The sequence below is a fragment of the Oryza sativa genome, chromosome 4, assembly GCF_034140825.1.
Source record: "Oryza sativa Japonica Group chromosome 4, ASM3414082v1".
NCBI lineage: Eukaryota > Viridiplantae > Streptophyta > Magnoliopsida > Poales > Poaceae > Oryza > Oryza sativa.
The window spans coordinates 7,747,195-7,768,660 of record NC_089038.1 but is presented as its reverse complement, the minus strand read 5'-3'; the positions used below and the strand labels follow the sequence as shown (position 1 = coordinate 7,768,660).

General features: G+C 52.0%; 1 long non-coding RNA gene across 1 annotated transcript; it reads right to left on the bottom strand.

Annotated features, from left to right (window-relative positions):
- Positions 1 to 1,523: 1,523 nt before the first annotated feature.
- LOC136355965 (uncharacterized) lies at positions 1,524 to 17,119 on the bottom strand. Its single transcript, XR_010740571.1, has 3 exons — positions 16,229 to 17,119; positions 15,587 to 15,660; positions 1,524 to 1,666 (listed from the first exon to the last, which is right to left on the bottom strand). It is a non-coding gene; the product is annotated as an uncharacterized lncRNA (long non-coding RNA).
- Positions 17,120 to 21,466: the final 4,347 nt, after the last annotated feature.

Here is a 21,466-nt window from a genome sequence, read left to right as displayed (position 1 = left end):
GTGACATAGTTTCCAACCCATCCTAGCCATAGACAAAAGTACCGACCCAATCCCACCTACGGCCGGAACCCCCGGGACAGGCAGGCAGGACTGAGCCCCTAGCAGCAGGACACCTGCCCTGTGCCACGACATCTCGACTACCGGGCCGCAGCTCGTGTAGCTTTCATTTGTCCTAGAGATGTCCATCGACCCCCGACTTCTTCCATCTCCATCCGTGTACTTTTGTTTATAACTAGACTGAGCCACAAACTAAGCCTTACCCACTAGACATGTGGAAGTACGGTAGTGCTTTGCAACAGAGGCCCGAAGACCGGTCCTTATATGGCCGAGGTGCTACTATCAAAACCATGCACCCCGAGCCCAGCCTAAAACCATTTTTGGGGATTTTGAATAGAAGGAGCGGTGTGAAGCCAATTCCACAATAACCAAACCATTCCATGGTGTCCAGGTGATATGAATATTCCCCAAAGTCTAGAGTTGTAAAACCGCCTAATGTTACATAATTAAAAGCGAAGCATCTACCTAAAATCATACTAGTGATACCATGAGTAGAGTGTCCACTAGTTGGGGTTTTGTTTATTCTAGGGTGAGCAAGAAAGTAATAACAATAACAATAATAATAAGGTCATAACAAAGGTAAATAGGCATGGCTAAATAAAACAGTGATAATGAGGGAATTTAAATAAAGCGATAATGCAATAAGTTAAATCAACATAATTTTACAAACTGGGATTCAATATGTTCAAAGATGATGTGACTTGCCTTGCTCGCTTTCCCAAACGTCGGCTTCAACCTCCACGAAGAGCGGATCTTCCGAAGCTGCAGCGTCTACACGACCAACGGAAAAGAAACGGCTTTTACTCTACTAAACTCCATATAACAAGCAGAAACAAAGCACAAAAATGAGTTCTTGGCTTCTTAAGGAAAAATTAGAGACTTGAACGGTCCAATTCCGAGTTCAAATGGCCAAGTAATGGCCATTTGAAGTTTATATGCTCTTTAAATGGATATTTACAAATTTCTTCATTTAATTTTTAATTTAAAAACATATTTATTGCGTCAGCCGGGAGAGAGGAGCGCGCGGACCGGGTCCACGGGAGTGGGGCCCACGCGGCAGCCTCTCGGTCCACGGTGGACCGGGTGCACGCGGCTTACGCCGGCCGGCGCCGTGGGTCCCACGCGTTAGCCGCACCCGAGGGCGCGGGCGGCTGACGGCCGGGCCCCACATGGCAGCCGCGGGGCGCGCCCGAAGGCGGCCTCGCAGGCACAGCCGACGGGAGGCGACGCGCCCGCGCCCCTATGGTCGCCGGTGGCGGCAATAGGCACGGCGGAGCGGCGGCCGAGAGAGGGGAGGGAAGGGGGAAATGAAATGGGCGGTCCACGGCTCACCCCGGGTCGACGACGACGACGGGAACGGCGACCGGAGCGGAAGAAGGCGGCGGCGTGGCACGGGTCGACGGGGACGGCGGCGTTCCGGTGGTCGGCGGGCGAAACGGAGGGGTGGACGAGGTCGGCGAGGACGCGGCGGAGCCGAAGGAGGCGACGCCGAGGCGGGAGAAGGTCCGAGGCGACGACGGCGACGGACCGGAGCTCGGCGGTGACGGCGGAGAGAGAGAGCGACGGCGCGAGCTCGATTCCGGCGGAGAGAGAGAGCGGCTGTCACGTCCTGATAAATTCATCCCAAAATTAAAAATCATTCGCCAAAAGGAATAATAGAATTAATTAAAATTCGAAAAGAAATTGGCAAACACTAAAATACGTACAAGAAAAATTCAAATGTGGCCCGGAGAATTTTTGTTAAATTCTCCTTGGTCTAAAAGGAGCCCTCAAATTTTAGTGGAATTTTCAGAGCACAAATAATAATTAAGAAGAAATAAACAAAGTTAAAATGGTTTTATAAAAAGAAAAGCTCTAAAAAGTCTTTTTCCCCCCCTTCCCCCTCTTGGGCCGGCTCGGCCCATCTCCCTCCCTCTCTCTTCTCCTCCCCGCGGCCCACTCGGCCTCTCCCCGCGCGCGCGCCGCTGACGGGCGGGCCCGCCCGCCACCCTCGCTGACGGGTGGGGCCCACCCGTCATCCCCTACCTCGCGCCGCGCCCGCCGCCTCGCCCGTGCCCTAGCGCCGCCGCCGCCGCGGATTCCGCCGCATCCCGCCGCCCGCGCGCGCAATAAAGAGGGGGAAATCACTCCCCGTGATTCCCTCCCTCTTTCCCCCCACTTTTCCCTCTCTCTCTCTCGGATTCGTTTGGAAATCCTCCCGCAAACTTCGCCGGCGTCATTGATGGAGCCGAGATCGCCGCGCCGGTTTCCTTCCCCTCCGGCCGCCCTCTCTCACTCCCAACACTATTTAAGCACTCCCCGTGCCTCCCTCCTCCGTTTCCGACCCTTGCCGCTTTCTCTCCCCGTCGGAATCGAGCTCGCGCCGTCGTCCTCTCTCTCCGCCGTCGCCGCTGAGCTTCGGTTCGCCGCCGTCGTCGCCCCGGACCTCCTCCCGCTTCGGCATCGCCTCCTTCGGCTTCGCCGCGTCCCCGTCGACTTCGTCCACCCCTTCGTTTCGCCCGCCGACCGCCAGAACGCCGCCGTCCTCGTCGACCCGAGCCGCGCCGCCGCCTCTCTCCGCTTCGGTCGCCGTTCCCGTCGTCGCCGTCGACCCGGGGTGAGCCGAGGACCGCCATTTCGCTTCCCCCTTCCCTCCCCTCTCTCGGGCGCCGCTCCGTCGCGCCGGAGGTCGCCGCCGGCGACCATAGGGGCGCGGGCGCGTCGCCTCCCGTCGGCTGTGCCGGCGAGGCCACCTTCGGGCGCGCCCTGCGGCTGCCATGTGGGGCCCGGCCGTCAGCCGCCCGCGCCCGCGGGTACGGCTGACGCGTGGGACCCACGGCGCCGGCCGGCGCAAGCCGCGTGCACCCGGTCCACCGTGGACCGTGAGGCTGCCGCGTGGGCCCCACTCCCGTGGACCCGGTCCGCGCGCCCCTCCCCTCGGCTGACGCAATAAATCCGATTTTAAATTAAAATTTAAATGAAGAAATTCGTAAATATCCATTTAAAGAGCATATAAACTTCAAATGGCCATAACTTGGCCATTTGAACTCGGAATTGGACCGTTCAAGTCTCTAATTTTTCCTTAAGGAGTCAAGAACCCATTTTTGTGCTTTGTTTCTGCTTGTTATATGGAGTTTATTAGTGTAAAAGCCTTTTCTTTTCCGTCGGTCGTGTAGACGCTGCAGCTTCGGAAGATCCGCTCTTCGTGGAAGTTGAAGCCGGCGTTTGGGAAAGCGAGCAAGGCAAGTCACATCATCCTTGAACATATTGAATCCCAGTTTATAAAATTATTTTGATTTAAATTAATGCATTATCGCTTTATTTAAATTCCTGCGTTATCACTGTTTTATTTAGCCATGCCTATTTACCTTTGTTAAGACATTATTATTGCTATTGTTATTATTAACTTGTTCACCCTAGGAAAATAAAACCCCAACTAGTGGGTACTCTATTCATGGTTCCACTAGTATGAACTTAGGTAGATGCTTTGCTGGTTAATTAGGCAACATTAGGTGGTTTTATAACTTTAGACTTTGGGAATTCTCATATCATTTGGACACTATGGAATGGTTGGCTTATGTTGGAATTGGACACACACCTCCCCCTCTATTCAAAACCCCCAAAATGGTTTTAGGCTGGGCTCGAGGTGCGTGGTTGGGTTTTGTTAGTCGTACCTCGGGTACTATAAGGATTAAGCTCGGGCCTCTGTTGCAAAGCACTACCGTACTTCCACATGTCTAGTGGGTAAGGCTTAGTTTGTGGCTCAGTCTGGTTATAAACAAAAGTACACGGATGGAGATGGACGAAGTCGGGGGTCGATGGACATCTCTAGGACAAATGAAGGCTACACGAGCTGCAGCCCGGTAGTCGAGATGTCATGGCACAGGGCTGGTGTCCTGCTGCTAGGGGCTCAATCCTGCCTACCTGTCCCGGAGGTTCCGGCCGTAGGTGGGGTTGGGTCGGTACTCTTGTCTATGGCTAGGATGGGTTGGAAACTATGTCACGTCTTCCATCCGTATACCGTGGTGGTATGTGGCACGTGGTTACACGTGAGGAAGATGTGTCTTGTGGGTAAAGATGTACACCTCTGATCAGAGTATAATCTATTCGAATAGCCGCGCCCTCGGTTATGGGCAAGCCGAGCAATGTACCCAAGTTAGTGTTTTAATTCTTAAAATTTGCTCAACAACTAAAATGTGGAATGGTTGGCCTGGGTTGGCTTGGGATGAGCTGGGACCCAGGGTCGGGTTGCCAGTTCGGTCTGAATCATCGTAGGCCTTGGGTTAAGGCAGGTTCGTGAGGGTTCACGGCCTTGATTAATAATTTTGTGTAGCTCTAGGGTCGTCTTTATAAAATGGCTTTGGGCAACTAAGTGACTTTTAAATGCTGTTTTCTGCAAAGCTTAACCCCTATATTATTACCCCTTGTACCCCCTTGCATTAATCATGCATCTGCCGGTGTGGCTTGCTGAGTACTGTGGTTGTACTCATTCTTGCTCAATCTTTCCCCTCTTCAGTAAGAGAAGCTTTCGAGAAGATGTCTTAGGTGGAGTCCTGGCTTATACCCCAGTTGAGCGCCTGTGAAGATGGAGCCGTAGGCCCGCTAGTCCGCTGCTGTATATTTTTGATTGCCAGGCCTGAAGCGCCTTTGTAATAATGTAAATATTATCGATATAATAAAGATGTGTCTTTTATATCATGTTTGTGTGGTGTACCCCGGCTTTTCCTGGGACGGGGATTAATACACTAGCGTTCGGGAAAATGTATTTTTCTCGGTCGCGACAGGCTGGTATCAGAGCCATCTCGACTGTAGGATAAGCCAAATGGATAAAACCTAAGGACATATTTTATAAATGAAACTATTTGCGAAAGTCCCTTTTTCCTCCTTTCCCCTGTGCTATTTGCAAAATGTTTATTCTCTTTTCTTCCTCCTTCGGATTTTCCACTAGTACTAGATGGTTAGTTTTGCAAAGAAGAAGATGTCGTCAATTGTCTGCCGAAGCTCCAGAAGGCTGCAGGATCCGCTAGTGAAGTGAGGGAAGCAGTGAAGCCAGCTGTGAAGCAGGAGTGAAGATCTTGGAGAACCCGTCGCAGAACCTAAGCCACCCTCTAGTGTTTCGTTTGTCATGTGTTTCCTTGCTTGTGTGTGTAGCGCGTGGTTTGCATCGGTGGGTTGTGATGTAACCATGCTAGGTTGTTTGCTTAATCAACCTGCAGAATAAGCAAAACAAACAACACATCAACAAAAAGAGTTAGTTCCTTTAAGGTCTTGTCCCTAGTTCTGGTCGATTCTTTCCTTGTATGCTTCCCCTCTCAACCTCTACCTTGTGACAGATGGATAACACTGGTAACAAAGGCTATGGGAATGATGGATCCGATGACTCAAGAACCCAAGCCAATGGGAATGAGAAAAGCATCAACGAAACCTCACCAGAGCTAATCCAAATTGTGGTTAACCAAACCAACATGTTGGCAACAGCCTTTCAACTATTACAGAATTGGAACAACCCAGCAGGGGCAACCAACGTTCAAGTACCCACAGTCCAGCAACAGTGCAAGTTATCAGAATTTCTCAAAACTGAGCCTCCAACCTTTGCCATTGCCGTCGATCCTATGGAAGCCAGTGATTGGTTGCGCACAGTCGAGAAGAAGCTAGGGTTGATTCAGTGCACCGACCAGGAGCGGGTTGGCTTCGCAACTCATCAGTTGGTTGGACCGGCTTCAGAGTGGTGGGATAGCTACGAAGCATCACAGCCAGAAGGACATACCATCACCTGGAACGAGTTTTCATCTGTATTCAAGAGATCACATGTTCCCGCAGGAATGATCACGCTAAGAAAACGAGAGTTTCGCTACCTGAAGCAAGGAGATTTGACCGTCACAGAGTACCTGCACGAGTTCTATCGTTTGGCTCACTATGCACCAGAAGATGTGGAAACGGATGAAGACAAACAAGAGAAGTTTCTCCAGGGGTTAAAAGATGAGCTTGCAGTGCAACTACTCCTAGAGGATTTTGAAGATTTTGAGAAACTTGTGGACAAAGCCATGCAACTTGAAAGTGAGCATAATCGGATGACGAACTGCAAGAGAAGGATGGTCAACATCCCAGTATTTCCATGTGGTAACCAAGGACAGCGCACTGAGCCACTTCAGATCACCGGATCTTCTGTTGCGCATCAAGAGTTTCCGCCCCAAGAAGATGGACACAATGCAGACAACAACATTAGCAATACTAATGATGATGATGTTACCACCAACAACCATGCTTCTTGCCCCAATAGTGACCACTCGAATCAAGCGTGCAATGTCAACATCATTCACCAAGATGTCGACGATAGTATCAATGATGGCACCCAAAATGACAACCCTAGCAATTGGGACTCTGGGAAAGACTCCGATGGTGATAGCAACTATGGTACCACTGATGCCAATGTTAGCAAGGATTTCTAGCCACCAATTCCAACTCCAAGTCAGAATGACCGTCCCCAGACGGATAGCTCAGCAAAGAAGACGTTGATTTGCTACAATTGCAAAGAAACAGGGCATTACTCGAGGGACTGCCTGCAACCAAGGCAAAGTCGACCTCCACATTACCGCCAATTTACACAAAGCAGACATCCCAATCGTATTGTGGTCACTGGAGCAAACGCCGTACCCGTGAGGCCTCGTGTTAATCAGAACCCATAGCAGAAACAATGTACCGATGCTAAGCACTGCCTAAAAGGAAAGGTGCTTACAGACAAGTTCTATGAGGATTCTTTTGGAAGATGCGGATATGTGATTATGTGTATAATTGCTTGCTGATAAAGGAGACCTAGGGTCTCATTTCAGAGGAACTATGTTCTAACCTCGAGTTAATAACCAACCTGTTGATGGAAAAGAAAACCAATTAAACTGTGTTGGGTTAAAAAGCCAATGAGACAGTAGTTGGGGATAGGAGTTTGGATACGCCTTTTACAGATCAAGATAAGGATTGTTGGATGAAACCCATAAGGGTACCCGCCATGCCTCTACATTGATAAGTTCGGATATACCTACAAACAGTTAAGAAGATCCAGGAGACATCAATATTTGAGAACATAGTAGTCGATGGTTGGTAATTAGTCTATCAGGTATCAGAAAAGGGTCAAAGGTGATATGGCAGAAGAACAATTTGGATGCTCCCCATCTCGAGGAAGCACTAAAGATGATCATCGGCAATTAAACCCTAGTGGCATAGATATAGATAGCAAGCAATGTATTTCCCTGAAGGTAGTCAGTGCAGCTTTTTGACAAACCACATCAAGGTTTCACTGAAAGGCAGCAAGCCAAAGGACCTCATCGTCCCCAGAAGCGTCCGCAATCCACATTAAAGAATACCACCTGTTAGAGATAAGCCGAAAGAAGATTGATAAAAGAGATTGGCAAAGATGTTCTCTAGCATGAAAGAAGTAGGCCGAAAGGTGATTGATAAACAGAAACATGCTCTGCATCGCTCAAGGAAGACCCCTAATTGTAATTGCCCCGCAACTGTCACCTTGTCATTAAGTAAGCAAGATGACCTAGGTAAAAGTGTTTCTATGAAGGCAAAGATTGAAATCTTCAACTCGGTATCAGATGCTACACGGAGTGAAAAGTGCAAGCACCGGTTACCAGGCAATGCCATGTCTTGGGAGATGATCCAATGGGAAAGAACACATCAAGGTTAAAGGTGTAAAGGAATACGTTGAATGCTAACTGAGGACAACCTGAAGATAATAATGGGAAGTAAACTGAATGTAAAGAAAGTGAATCCGAGTTGCTTGTTCGTGGGAGCTATTCCCAGTTATGAACCAAGTGATATGTTCGAAGATAGTCTACAGAGGTCAGATTAAAATCACATCTAACAACGAAGCTTCAAATTTGGCAGGATAATGATTAGACAATAACAAATCCAGCAATAAAGCCATTTGGGAAGACGTCAAAGTATGTCAAGTGGGATAAGTTGGTTCTCTTGGGAAGCATAATTCAAAGGCAAAGTTACCGACCCTTGCATCGAATAGCAGAAGTAGCTAGCACCCGGAGAGCAGGAGAGCTAATATGAGGCAGTTGGTGGCAAGTTAGAAGTAAATGACAAGCATGGTATTCTCATGATGACAAGCATGGTATCTTAGTAATGACAAGCTAGTGTTGACGCATGACATGAAGTGGTAACTTGTATGAGGGTGACTCCAAAGATATGAGTTATAAGAAGTTCTGGAACTGAAGCCCCATCTTCCAATGCCGCCGCCAGTCGAAGTCAGCTAGAGGTGCAACCAGGGAAAAGTCATGTGAAGAGAAGATTCCATCTATAACAGGAGATCGAGCCAAGCAGTCCAGAGTGGAGAAGTTTTGCTAGGCAAGTTTGTTATAGAAGACGCGACGGAAGAAGTCAACCAAGAAGAGAAGACCGCCCAACCTATCTTCTTGCTAGCCTCCTCGAATCTCGGGGACGAGATTCTTGTAAGGGGGGTGGATTTGTCACGTCCTGATAAATTCATCCCAAAATTAAAAATCATTCGCCAAAAGGAATAATAGAATTAATTAAAATTTGAAAAGAAATTGGCAAACACTAAAATACGTACAAGAAAAATTCAAATGTGGCCCGGAGAATTTTTGTTAAATTCTCCTTGGTCTAAAAGGAGCCCTCAAATTTTAGTGGAATTTTCACAGCACAAATAATAATTAAGAAGAAATAAACAAAGTTAAAATGGTTTTATAAAAAGAAAAGCTCTAAAAAGTCTTTTTCCCCCCCTTCCCCCTCTTGGGCCGGCTCGGCCCATCTCCCTCCCTCTCTCTCCTCCTCCCCGCGGCCCACTCGGCCTCTCCCCGCGCGCGCGCCGCTGACGGGCGGGCCCGCCCGCCACCCTCGCTGACGGGTGGGGCCCACCCGTCATCCCCTACCTCGCGCCGCGCCCGCCGCCTCGCCCGTGCCCTAGCGCCGCCGCCGCCGCGGATTCCGCCGCATCCCGCCGTCCCCGCGCGCAATAAAGAGGGGGAAATCACTCCCCGTGATTCCCTCCCTCTTTCCCCCCACTTTTCCCTCTCTCTCTCTCTCTCGGATTCGTTTGGAAATCCTCCCGCAAACTTCGCCGGCGTCATTGATGGAGCCGAGATCGCCGCGCCGGTTTCCTTCCCCTCCGGCCGCCCTCTCTCACTCCCAACACTATTTAAGCACTCCCCGTGCCTCCCTCCTCCGTTTCCGACCCTTGCCGCTTTCTCTCCCCGTCGGAATCGAGCTCGCGCCGTCGTCCTCTCTCTCCGCCGTCGCCGCCGAGCTTCGGTTCGCCGCCGTCGTCGCCCCGGACCTCCTCCCGCTTCGGCATCGCCTCCTTCGGCTTCGCCGCGTCCCCGTCGACTTCGTCCACCCCTTCGTTTCGCCCGCCGACCGCCGGAACGCCGCCGTCCTCGTCGACCCGAGCCGCGCCGCCGCCTCTCTCCGCTTCGGTCGCCGTTCCCGTCGTCGCCGTCGACCCGGGGTGAGCCGAGGACCGCCATTTCGCTTCCCCCTTCCCTCCCCTCTCTCGGGCGCCGCTCCGTCGCGCCGGAGGTCGCCGCCGGCGACCATAGGGGCGCGGGCGCGTCGCCTCCCGTCGGCTGTGCCGGCGAGGCCGCCTTCGGGCGCGCCCCGCGGCTGCCATGTGGGGCCCGGCCGTCAGCCGCCCGCGCCCGCGGGTACGGCTGATGCGTGGGACCCACGGCGCCGGCCGGCGCAAGCCGCGTGCACCCGGTCCACCGTGGACCGTGAGGCTGCCGCGTGGGCCCCACTCCCGTGGACCCGGTCCGCGCGCCCCTCCCCTCGGCTGACGCAATAAATCCGATTTTAAATTAAAATTTAAATGAAGAAATTCGTAAATATCCATTTAAAGAGCATATAAACTTCAAATGGCCATAACTTGGCCATTTGAACTCGGAATTGGACCGTTCAAGTCTCCAATTTTTCCTTAAGAAGTCAAGAACCCATTTTTGTGCTTTGTTTCTGCTTGTTATATGGAGTTTATTAGTGTAAAAGCCTTTTCTATTCCGTCGGTCGTGTAGACGCTGCAGCTTCGGAAGATCCGCTCTTCGTGGAAGTTGAAGCTGGCGTTTGGGAAAGCGAGCAAGGCAAGTCACATCATCCTTGAACATATTGAATCCCAGTTTATAAAATTATTTTGATTTAAATTAATGCATTATCGCTTTATTTAAATTCCTGCGTTATCACTGTTTTATTTAGCCATGCCTATTTACCTTTGTTAAGACATTATTATTGCTATTGATATTATTAACTTGTTCACCCTAGGAAAATAAAACCCCAACTAGTGGGTACTCTATTCATGGTTCCACTAGTATAAACTTAGGTAGATGCTTTGCTGGTTAATTAGGCAACATTAGGTGGTTTTATAACTTTAGACTTTGGGAATTCTCATATCATTTGGACACTATGGAATGGTTGGCTTATGTTGGAATTGGACACACACCTCCCCCTCTATTCAAAACCCCCAAAATGGTTTTAGGCTGGGCTCGAGGTGCGTGGTTGGGTTTTGTTAGTCGTACCTCGGGTACTATAAGGATTAAGCTCGGGCCTCTGTTGCAAAGCACTACCGTACTTCCACATGTCTAGTGGGTAAGGCTTAGTTTGTGGCTCAGTCTGGTTATAAACAAAAGTACACGGATGGAGATGGACGAAGTCGGGGGTCGATGGACATCTCTAGGACAAATGAAGGCTACACGAGCTGCGGCCCGGTAGTCGAGATGTCATGGCACAGGGCTGGTGTCCTGCTGCTAGGGGCTCAATCCTGCCTACCTGTCCCGGAGGTTCCGGCCGTAGGTGGGGTTGGGTCGGTACTCTTGTCTATGGCTAGGATGGGTTGGAAACTATGTCACGTCTTCCGTCCGTATACCGTGGTGGTATGTGGCACGTGGTTACACGTGAGGAAGATGTGTCTTGTGGGTAAAGATGTACACCTCTGATCAGAGTATAATCTATTCGAATAGCCGCGCCCTCGGTTATGGGCAAGCCGAGCAATGTACCCAAGTTAGTGTTTTAATTCTTAAAATTTGCTCAACAACTAAAATGTGGAATGGTTGGCCTGGGTTGGCTTGGGACGAGCTGGGACCCAGGGTCGGGTTGCCAGTTCGGTCTGAATCATCGTAAGCCTTGGGTTAAGGCAGGTTCGTGAGGGTTCACGGCCTTGATTAATAATTTTGTGTAGCTCTAGGGTCGTCTTTATAAAATGGCTTTGGGCAACTAAGTGACTTTTAAATGCTGTTTTCTGCAAAGCTTAACCCCTATATTATTACCCCTTGTACCCCCTTGCATTAATCATGCATCTGCCGGTGTGGCTTGCTGAGTACTGTGGTTGTACTCATTCTTGCTCAATCTTTCCCCTCTTCAGTAAGAGAAGCTTTCGAGAAGATGTCTTAGGTGGAGTCCTGGCTTATATCCCAGTTGAGCGCCTGTGAAGATGGAGCCGTAGGCCCGCTAGTCCGCTGCTGTTTATTTTTGATTGCCAGGCCTGAAGCGCCTTTGTAATAATGTAAATATTATCGATATAATAAATATGTGTCTTTTATATCATGTTTGTGTGGTGTACCCCGGCTTTTCCTGGGACGGGGATTAATACACTAGCATTCGGGAAAATGTATTTTTCTCGGTCGCGACAGCGGCGAGTGGCGGAAACGGTGGAGGGAGGCACGGGGAGCGTTTATATAGTGTTGGGAGTGAGAGAGGGCGGCCGGGGGAGAAGGAAACCGGCGCGGCGCTCTCGGGCTCCATCAATGGCGCCGGCGAGATTTGCGGGGGCAAATCCGCCCGTTTGAACGCGAGAGAGAGAGGGAAAAATGGGGGGAAAGGGAGAGGGAATCACGGGGAATGATTTCCCCCTCTTTATTGCGCGCGGGGACGGCGGGAGGCGGCGGGATTCGCGGCGGCGGCGGCGCTAGGGCACGGGCGAGGTGGCGGGAGCGGCGGGAGGTAGGGGATGACGGGTGGGCCCTACCCGTCAGCGAGGGTGGCGGGCGGGCCCGCCCGTCAGCGGCACGCGCGCGGGGAGGAGGCCGATTGGGCCGCGGGGGAGAGGAGAGAGAGGGAGGGAGGTGGGCCGAGCCGGCCCAAGAGGGGAAGGGGGGGGAAAAGGACTTTTTAGGGTTTTTCTTTTTATAGAACCTTTTTAACTTTGTTTATTTCTTAATAATTATTATTTGTGCTCTGAAAATTCCACTAAAATTTATTTACGCATTTTAGGCTTTTAGGAAATATACAAAAATCCTCCAAGCCTTATTTGACTTTTAACTTTGCACATTTTAATTGTTGGAGGCTTTCACATGGATTTTACTTATTCTATGCATAATTTTGAGGATGTATTTTAGAGTCGTTTTGGGACGCGACAAACCTACCCCCCTTAAACGGAATCTCGACCCCGAGATTCGGAAGAACTGGCGAAGAGATCAGGATGGGCTGCCTTCAGCTCGTCTTCACGCTCCCAGGTAGCTTCTTCTTCGGCGTGGTTGCTCCACTGGACCTTGCAAAAACGGATTACCCGGTTCCTGGTCCTGCGCTCCATGGTGTCCAGGATTTTCACTGGCCTCTCCACGTAGGTCAAGTCTTCGCGAACTTCAATTTGCTCTGAGTCGGCCTGCTCGGATGGCACTCGAAGGCATTTCTTGAGTTGCGACACATGGAACACATCATGCACGTTGCCCAAGGAGGCGGGCAGCTCCAATTGGTAAGCGACTTCTCCGCGTCGGGCAACGATACGGAAAGGACCCACATACCGAGGTGCGAGCTTCCCTTTTGTCTGAAACCTGTGTACACCCCGCAATGGCGTGACCCGAAGATACACAAAATCGTCCGCTGCGAATTCCAGGTTACGGCGACGGTTATCTGCATAACTTTTCTGCCGGGACTGTGCCACCTTTAGATTATCCCGAATGGTTCTGACTTTAGCTTCAGCTTCTCTCAGGATATCAGTCCCGAACACTTGGCTTTCCCCAACTTGATCCCACAAGAGTGGTGTCTGGCATTTGCGCCCATACAACGCTTCATAAGGTGCCATTTGTATGCTGGCTTGATAGCTGTTATTGTAGGAGAACTCGGCATAGGGGAGACTCTTATCCCAGGTCTTCCCGAAATCCAGGACACATGCGCGAAGCATATCTTCTAGGATCTGATTTAGACGCTCGGTCTGCCCATCTGTCTGCGGGTGGTATGCGGTGCTGAAGTTTAATCGGGTACCCAGCTCTTCTTGGAGCTTCTTCCAAAAGTGAGAGGTGAATTGGCTTCCCCTATCAGATACGATTTTCTTGGGAACGCCATGGAGACTCACGATCCTAGCGAAGTAGAGCTCGGCTAGTTTGTTCCCTCCATAGGTGGTCTTCACAGGAATGAATCGAGCTACCTTGGTTAATCGATCCACCACTACCCATATAGAATCATATCCACCTTGGGTCTTTGGAAGTCCGGTGATGAAATCCATCCCAATTTCATCCCATTTCCATTCAGGTACTTGGAGAGGTTGGAGAAGTCCGGCCGGTCGTTGGTGCTCTACCTTGACACGCTGGCACACATCACAAAGGGCCACGAACTCTGCAATTTCCCGCTTCATACTAACCCACCAGTATTTCTCCTTCAAGTCTAAGTACATCTTCGTACTGCCAGGGTGGATGGAATAAGGACTTTCGTGGGCTTCCTGAAGTATCAGCTGTTTAAGTTCTCTGTTATCTGGAACGCATACTCGATTTCCGTTCCATAGGGTTCCGTGTTCATCCTCTGTGAAACCAGCGGCTTTACCCTGTTTCATATTCTTGAGGAGTCCATGCATGTCCGGATCGTTCTTCTGAGCCTCGCGGATTTGATCGAGCAAGGTAGGCTTGGCTTCCAACGCAGCCAAGAATCCGCGACCAACTATGCTTAGGTTCAGGGCTTCCATCTGTTGACTAAGTTCGGGTGGAATGCCACGGACGTTAAGAGTGTTGCAATGGCTTTTTTGACTTAGAGCGTCGGCGACCACGTTGGCCTTACCAGGATGATAGTGAATTCCCACATCATAATCCTTGATGAGTTCTAACCATCTCCTTTGCCGAAGATTCAGGTCCGACTGAGTGAAGATGTATTTCAAACTCTTATGATCAGTATATATTTCACAGCGATTCCCAATGAGATAGTGCCGCCAGATTTTTAGAGCATGAATGTCACGCCCAGAAATTTAGCCCAAATTTCCAGACTATTTTGTGTATTAAATCCCTGTCCAGGACCAGCCAGGGTACACAAAACGACAAGTAATATACAGTTCCAAACGTAAATAGAGCGTAAAATACTTACAGAAGAGGCACTTAGTCCTCACACCGAAACAAAAGCAGCAGCAGCGGAAAAAGGCGATCCTAGCGGGGCTTCAGCTCCACTCCACAGGCAAAACTCAACTGGGGTCTGAGCCTTGGTCCTCTAACTTCGTCTTCAGCTCAGAAGCACTACACTTCTGAAAAGGGGGAATAATAGCAAGACTGAGTACAACCACCGTACTCAGCAAGCCACACCAACGATGTAGACGTGCAAGGGGGAACACAAGGACGGTTTGTGGCTATTTGCATAAAGGTGGTTGTAAAACATTTTATTGAGCAAAACAGTAAAACTGTTGAGTAATTAAAGTAATATTGAATCTCCACTGATCAACGCTACACCACGTTGAACAGGCCCAACCAACCCACCTGGACTACAGTGTATTGGGTCGATTTATTAAGGTGGGACTAATCACGGTGAATCTGGTCGACCGCCCATAACCGCGGGCACGGCTATTTGAATAGTTTTACTCTGATCAGAGGTGTACAACTGTACCCACAAGACACAGCCCCACGACACGTTTCCGTGCGCCGGCATGCCACCACGACATACCGGAAAGAGGCCGTGACAGGACCCTTCGCATAACCCCCTCTAACCAAGCACACCACACCTCAGGTTTCACCCCCACTCCTCGCAAGGCAGCGGGCAGTCCCCTCTCGTGCCTAGGTGAATCCGGAAGCCGCATAGGCCGTCGCAGGGCCCATCCAAACTCCATCACGCCCACCCTTGCCTAGATGCGTCGGCTAGAGGAAAGCTACACTACAAGCCCAGCCGTTGCCCACGCTGGCTTGTGGTAAGTACGATAAGTTCTTCCAGGGCATCCCGCGAACCGGTCCTTAATTGCCATGGGTGCGACTAGCAAAACCATGCACCCACAGCCCACCATTCAGTTGCATTTTAGTTGGATAATTACGACCATGAAGCATGGCCAGGTGTCTCGAGCACACAGCTCAATCTGATACTAAAAAGGTCTAATACTGCAATTATCCCATCAACTGAGCTAGTGGTAATTAAGCATGGCTAAGCATATAGTTCTAGCTAGGTCACATAAGTAACACAAGCTAGTCGATTTATTACCCAAGGTTGACAAAGAACAGATATCAAGTAAACATGGCACAAGCGAGCAGATAGGTAATACCCTGATCCCGTGTAATTAGCAAAACATGCATATTTATTTGCAAATAGTAAAACATTTGTAAATTAGGATCAAAATGCTCAAGGGGAATGTGTGACTTGCCTTGCTTCTTCACTTGGATCTTCCGAACTCTTTTCCTTGCGACCGCGGACTTCCGAAACGACGGAAACTACACGCTGGCACGCAAAACGAGAAAAAACTCTAATAAAAACCAAGGAAACAGTACATAAAAACTAAACAAACATGTAGAGCTCAATTTTAGATGAATTTTGCAAGTTGAATGGCTCAATTCGGAGTTCGAATGAATTAGATATGAATTTTAGAAGTTTTGAGCCATTTAAATGGATTTCTATAATTAAACTCGATTTATTGCGCAATTATTATTTATTTTTACAAAGGAAAAGGTCCTCGCTGATGTCAGCAAGGGGCGGCCGGCGCCGACACGCGGGCCCCACACGTCAGCGAGTCAAAGGGGGAGGGCACACGGTGGACCGCGTCCACCGCGACCTCGGGCGCGCGTCCACCACGTGGACGGCCCAGATCGGCCAAGGCCGATCGGACGGCTGGGGACAGCCGGGTGGCGCGGCCCGGCCAGCGCTCACACAAAGCTGGCGGCGGCGGCGGCCGGGACCGAAGCGACGGCGGCACACGGGCTGGGCGGCCACCGGCGGCGGCACACGGCGCGCGCAAGCACGGGAGGCGGCCGGCCAAGGGGAGAAAGAGGGAGGGGAGAGGAGTGCTCACCGAGGGCGGCGACGGCGAGACGACCACGGAGAGGCGACCGGCGGCGGAAAGGATGGCGGCGGTCGGCACGGGAGGCGACGAGAACGGCGTTCCGATGACGCCCGACCACGGCGGAGCCACGGCCGAGGGGCGGTGGGATGCAGCGAATGCGGTGGAGGCGGTGGCGCGGCGTGAGGTAGATGGGGATGGCGGCAAGAGGCAGCCGACGGAGGGAGGCGAGATGGCGGCAGCGCGAGAGAGGTAGATTTTCCGGAGGCGGAGAGGGGAGATGGAGTAGGGGCCGGGGTAGAGCTTGGCACGGCGTTGCCGACGGCGCAAGCGGCGAGGTGCGGCGACGACTAACGTGGCGGCAGCGGCCGGCTGAAGGCGGTGTGTGGCGGTAGTGGCTCGGCCTCGCGATGGGAAGGTGGTTCCGGCGGTGGAGGAGGGAGATGGAGTGGATGCCGGGGTGCGGCGGGGAGCGGCGAAGCCGGTGGTGGTGACGGCGCAACGCGGGGATGGCGGGAGCGGCGGCAGGGGCCGGCTGGAGGCCGCCGGCGAGCGGCGGAGCTAGCGCGCGCGTGGGGAGAGCGGGAGAGAGTGCGGGGAGTGCGGGAAAGTTGGGGAAAAGGGAGAGGATGGCCGGGGAAGTGATTTTATAGGCTCGGGAGGGAGTGGCTCAGGCCGGGATGGGCGGCAACCGGCGTCGAAGTGGGAGGCGACGTGGAGCTCGTGGGGAGGTCAAACCGGCGCCGTTTTGTTGGGGGAAAGTGGGGGAGGAGAGTGGAGGAGGTGGGGCGACGCGGTCCCGCGGTCGGGGCGAGCGCGCGGGTGGAGGAGGAGGCGGAATCGGCGGCGACGTGGGGAGGTCGTGGCGGCGGTTTCGGCTGAGGGAGCCGGAGGTTAGGGATGGCCCTGACAGGTGGGACCCACCTGTCGGCGGCTCGGGGGGAAGGAGAGAGGAGGAGACGGTTGGGGGAGAAGATGACAGGTGGGGCCTCGGGTCCCACCTGTCGGAGAGAGAGGGAGGGAGAGGCCGGCTGGGGAGGCAAAGCAGACTTGAGGGAGAGAGAGAGCCGAGCGGGCCGAGGGAGAAGGCCGGCCCGAGAGGGAGAGAGGGGGGGGGGGATTGGGCCGAAAGGGGCCCAAAGAGAGGAGGGAGGATTTTATTTGTTTTCTTTTTATTTTAATTGGTTAAATGATCTTCGTGACTTTAAAACTATTTCTCGAGCTCCGAAAATTCACGGAAAAATTCGGAGAGTATATTAGGGCACAGAGAATATTACAAAATATTTCCGGCCGATGATTTTTAAGGGAAAATTTTAATTCTCCCATTATTTCACTTGATTAAATTGATTTAACTTTTATTTAATTTCTAGAAAATGCATTATTTAATGATTTTTAAACCCGAACGAAAATCGGGGCGTTACAATGAACCACCGCAGCTAACTCCAAATCATGGGTAGGGTAGTTGCCTTCATGAGGCCGTAGCTGGCGTGAGGCATAGGCCACCACATGACCATCCTGCATGAGCACGCACCCCAATCCTTGGCGCAAAGCGTCACAATACACCATGAAATCCTTGCGAGTATCCGGCAAGATTAACACTGGCGAGGCAACCAGCTTTTCTTTGAGAGTTTTGAACGCCTTCTCGCATTGCGAGCTCCACACAAATTTCTCTTCTTTCTTCAACAACTGTGTCATGGGTCGAGCGATTTTGGAGAAGTTCTCGATGAACCTCCGGTAGTATCCTGCCAAACCTAAGAAACTGCGGACTTGAGTGACTGTCTTGGGTTGCTTCCAATCAGTGACGGCGGTCACTGTTTCGGGGTCCACAGCAACTCCTTTAGCAGATATCACGTGCCCTAAGAATTTGACTTCGGACAACCAGAACTCACACTTGCTAAGTTTGGCATACAATTGATGTTCCCGCAACTTTCCCAATACCAGACGGAGATGGTGCTGATGGTCTTCCTCGGATTGTGAGTATATCAGAATGTCATCAATGAAAACCACAACAAACTTATCCAAGTATTCCATGAACACTTTGCTCATTAAGTTCATGAAAAAGGCAGGTGCATTGGTTAAACCGAAGGACATCACCGTGAATTCATACAGTCCGTATCGCGTGGTGAATGCGGTCTTCGGAATATCTTCATCACGAATACGTAATTGGTGATATCCGGAACGAAGATCGATCTTGGAGAATACAGTGGCACCTTTAAGCTGATCGAACAGATCATCGATCCGGGGAAGAGGGTACTTGTTTTTGATGGTGACTTCATTGAGAGCTCTGTAGTCAACGCACATCCTCTTCGTCTTGTCTTTCTTCTCCACAAAAATCACAGGAGCACCCCAGGGGGAAGTGCTCGGACGTATATACCCCTTTTCTTTCAACTCTTCCAACTGTTTCTTAACTTCAGCCAGTTCATTTGCTGCCATACGGTAGGGTCGCTTGTACAGAGGAGTGGTTCCTGGAGCAAGATCTATCCGGAACTCAATCTCTCGTTTGGGCGGCATACCGGGTAGTTCTTCCGGAAACACGTCTCCGAACTCTCTGACGATGGGGATTTCTGACAGTCCTATCTGATGAAGTTCGGAACTACTGACAGAGGTTGGGGGTGCAAAGAAAACAACCGGTTGTTCCGGCCCTCGGTACAGAGTGACAGTGCGTCTCGCACAATCCACTACTCCTTGGAATTGAGCCAACCAATTCATCCCAAGGACCACATCCAAGTTCTTGGTGTCTAGCAGAATCAGATCCGAGGGAAAAGGAATCCCCTGAATTTCTGTGGGGACGGCAGGGCTATAATACTTTGCTATCATAACCCCTCCAGGGGTGGTGATGAGCAGAGGGTTCCTAAGCCTTTCTACCCCCAACTGATTTCTCCCCACGAATGGCACAGATATAAACGAGTGGGAAGCTCCAGAGTCGAACAGAATGGTAGCAGGGATGGAATGAATGAGGAACGTACCAACGATGACGTCTGGAGTTGTCAGCACGTCCTCGGCCGTCACGTGGTTCGCCCGACCCCGAATGACATCCTTCCCACCGTTGTTGGAGCGGGGAGGCGCTTGGCCTTGCTGACGCCTCGGCTTTGGGCATTTATCCGCAAAGTGCCCGGGCTAGAAGCAGTTGAAGCACAGACGCTGCGGACCTTGAGCGTCCCTGCGGCCTTGACCAGGCTGCACAGTTGGCGTAGGAGGACGGGGCGCACGAGTCCCTTATTGATTCTGCTGCTGCTGCGGCTGTGGGACGCGCACCACGAATTGAGGTCGAGGCGCGGAGCGAGGTTGCTGCTGCTGTTGTTGCTGCTGCGAGGAGGATCCCCCTGGATAGGGATTGGTGTAGCGGACCCTTTGGTTAGCACCCTGTTGATTGCGGAAATTCGCCAAGCGGCGCTTGTGCGACTCCAGTTCCTTGTGCTTGGCTTCCAAGCGGATGCTCTTGTCCACCAGACGTTGGAAATCCGGATAGTCCCCGGAGACTAGACGGACGGACAGCTCAGGGTCCATTCCTGCCAAGAACTTCTCTTGCTTCTCCTCATCTTCCCGCACATCCTCCGGGGCGTAACGGGCCAGGTTGTTGAACTCATGCAAATACTCCGTCACGGAGCGGTTGCCTTGCTTCAACTCTCGGAATTCTCTTTTCTTAAGGGCCACGACTCCGGCGGGCACATGGGTTCTCCGGAAAGCGGCGGTGAAACGGGCCCAAGTAATAGGTTGCCCCTCTGGCTGCGTAGCCTGGAAATGGTCCCACCATAGAGATGCGGGCCCCTACAGCTGGTGGGCGGCGAAGATGACTTTCTCCTCATCGCTGCACTGCACAGTGTCTAGCTTTTTCCCCACGGCATGCAACCAATCCAACGCATCCACGGGGTTGTTGGAGCTAGAGAAGGTAGGTGGGCGGAGGTGGGCGGATGCGGAGGAACTCGGCGAGCTTAGAGTGTTGGGGAGGTGGTGGTGGAGCATTATGTTGTGGCGGATTTTGGAGGTGGTGGAGGAAAGCAGTCATCATGTTGGCCTGCTGGGCGAGGATTTGGGTGAGAATGGCGTTGGTATCTGGCGGTGGTGGTGGAGGCGGAGGAGGAGGTGGAGGTGGGCTGCCCTGGTGGTGATGGTTGCTGCCTTCAGGTTGGTTGCCATCACCGGTGGCAGCACTTCTCCTGGTCGTCACCATCTGAAAACCCCACACAGAACCAGCAAACAGAGAGAGCTGACAATTAAAGCTAACCATCCATGACTACCATAATTCTTGAATTTATTACTGCTATTAAATTGGTTCATTAAAGTTCAAGTTGCTTAGGCAAATAAAATAAAGACAGGCTCCGACACAGTTATACCACACACCGGCATAACCATGCCCCACACAACTCCAACAAGAAAACAAACGAGAAAGAACACATGCGCAAGCCTACTAACTGCTCGTCTACCGCTGCGACGGGCCAGGACGGAAGGTGAGCAACAGCGCATCCTCCGTGCTACCAACGCCGGAGGCTTCCCCCTCCTGGGGAACCACGGGCGCGGGCTCGGCACGAGGGGTCTCGACGAAGCAAGTCCACGCCAGGGACTGACGAACAAGCTCGGGCCTGGAGGTGCTCTTGCGAGCGGTGATCTTCTGGCCGCGGCAGACACGGCGACGCTTGCGGCGGCAGACCTCTCCCTGGGCGATCTTGAGCTGATGCAGCTGCGCCTCCACCGCGTCTAGGTCCTTCTTGAGCTGCAGGTTCTCTTGACGCAGCTCCAGGATCTTCATGTTCTTCTCGACCATCCCACGGCGCACCATCTGATGGAAGTCGATACGAGCCGCGTCGTACGCCTCCACCATGCGCGCCAGGTGCATGATGGTAGCGTCATCCTCCGAGCTAGCATCCCGGAAGGTGGCGTAGTCGCGGGCTCCTCCGCGGCGAGGGTGGTAGCGGTAGGGCGAGTGCTGCAACTCGTCCGGGTAACGCTGGTGAAGAGTGCCGATGGCGAGGAGAGCGGCGCTCTGGCAAGCGGAGGGGAAAGAATCTCCACCCGCGGTGACTGCCAGCGAAGTCCGCTCGGGAGAGCCAGCGAGGATCACTGCAGTGACCTCCCAAGCAGCGTGGGGCTCTGCATCGTCACCCTCCTGCTCCGGAAGCGGCCTGCCCTGGTAGTCCACTCCATGTGGATACCCCAGGACAACGCACATGCCCCGCAGCTCCAAGACGAAACCAGTCATGTCCAAACCACGACGGGTGACGCTGCCGGCCATCTACAAACAAAAACAAAAAG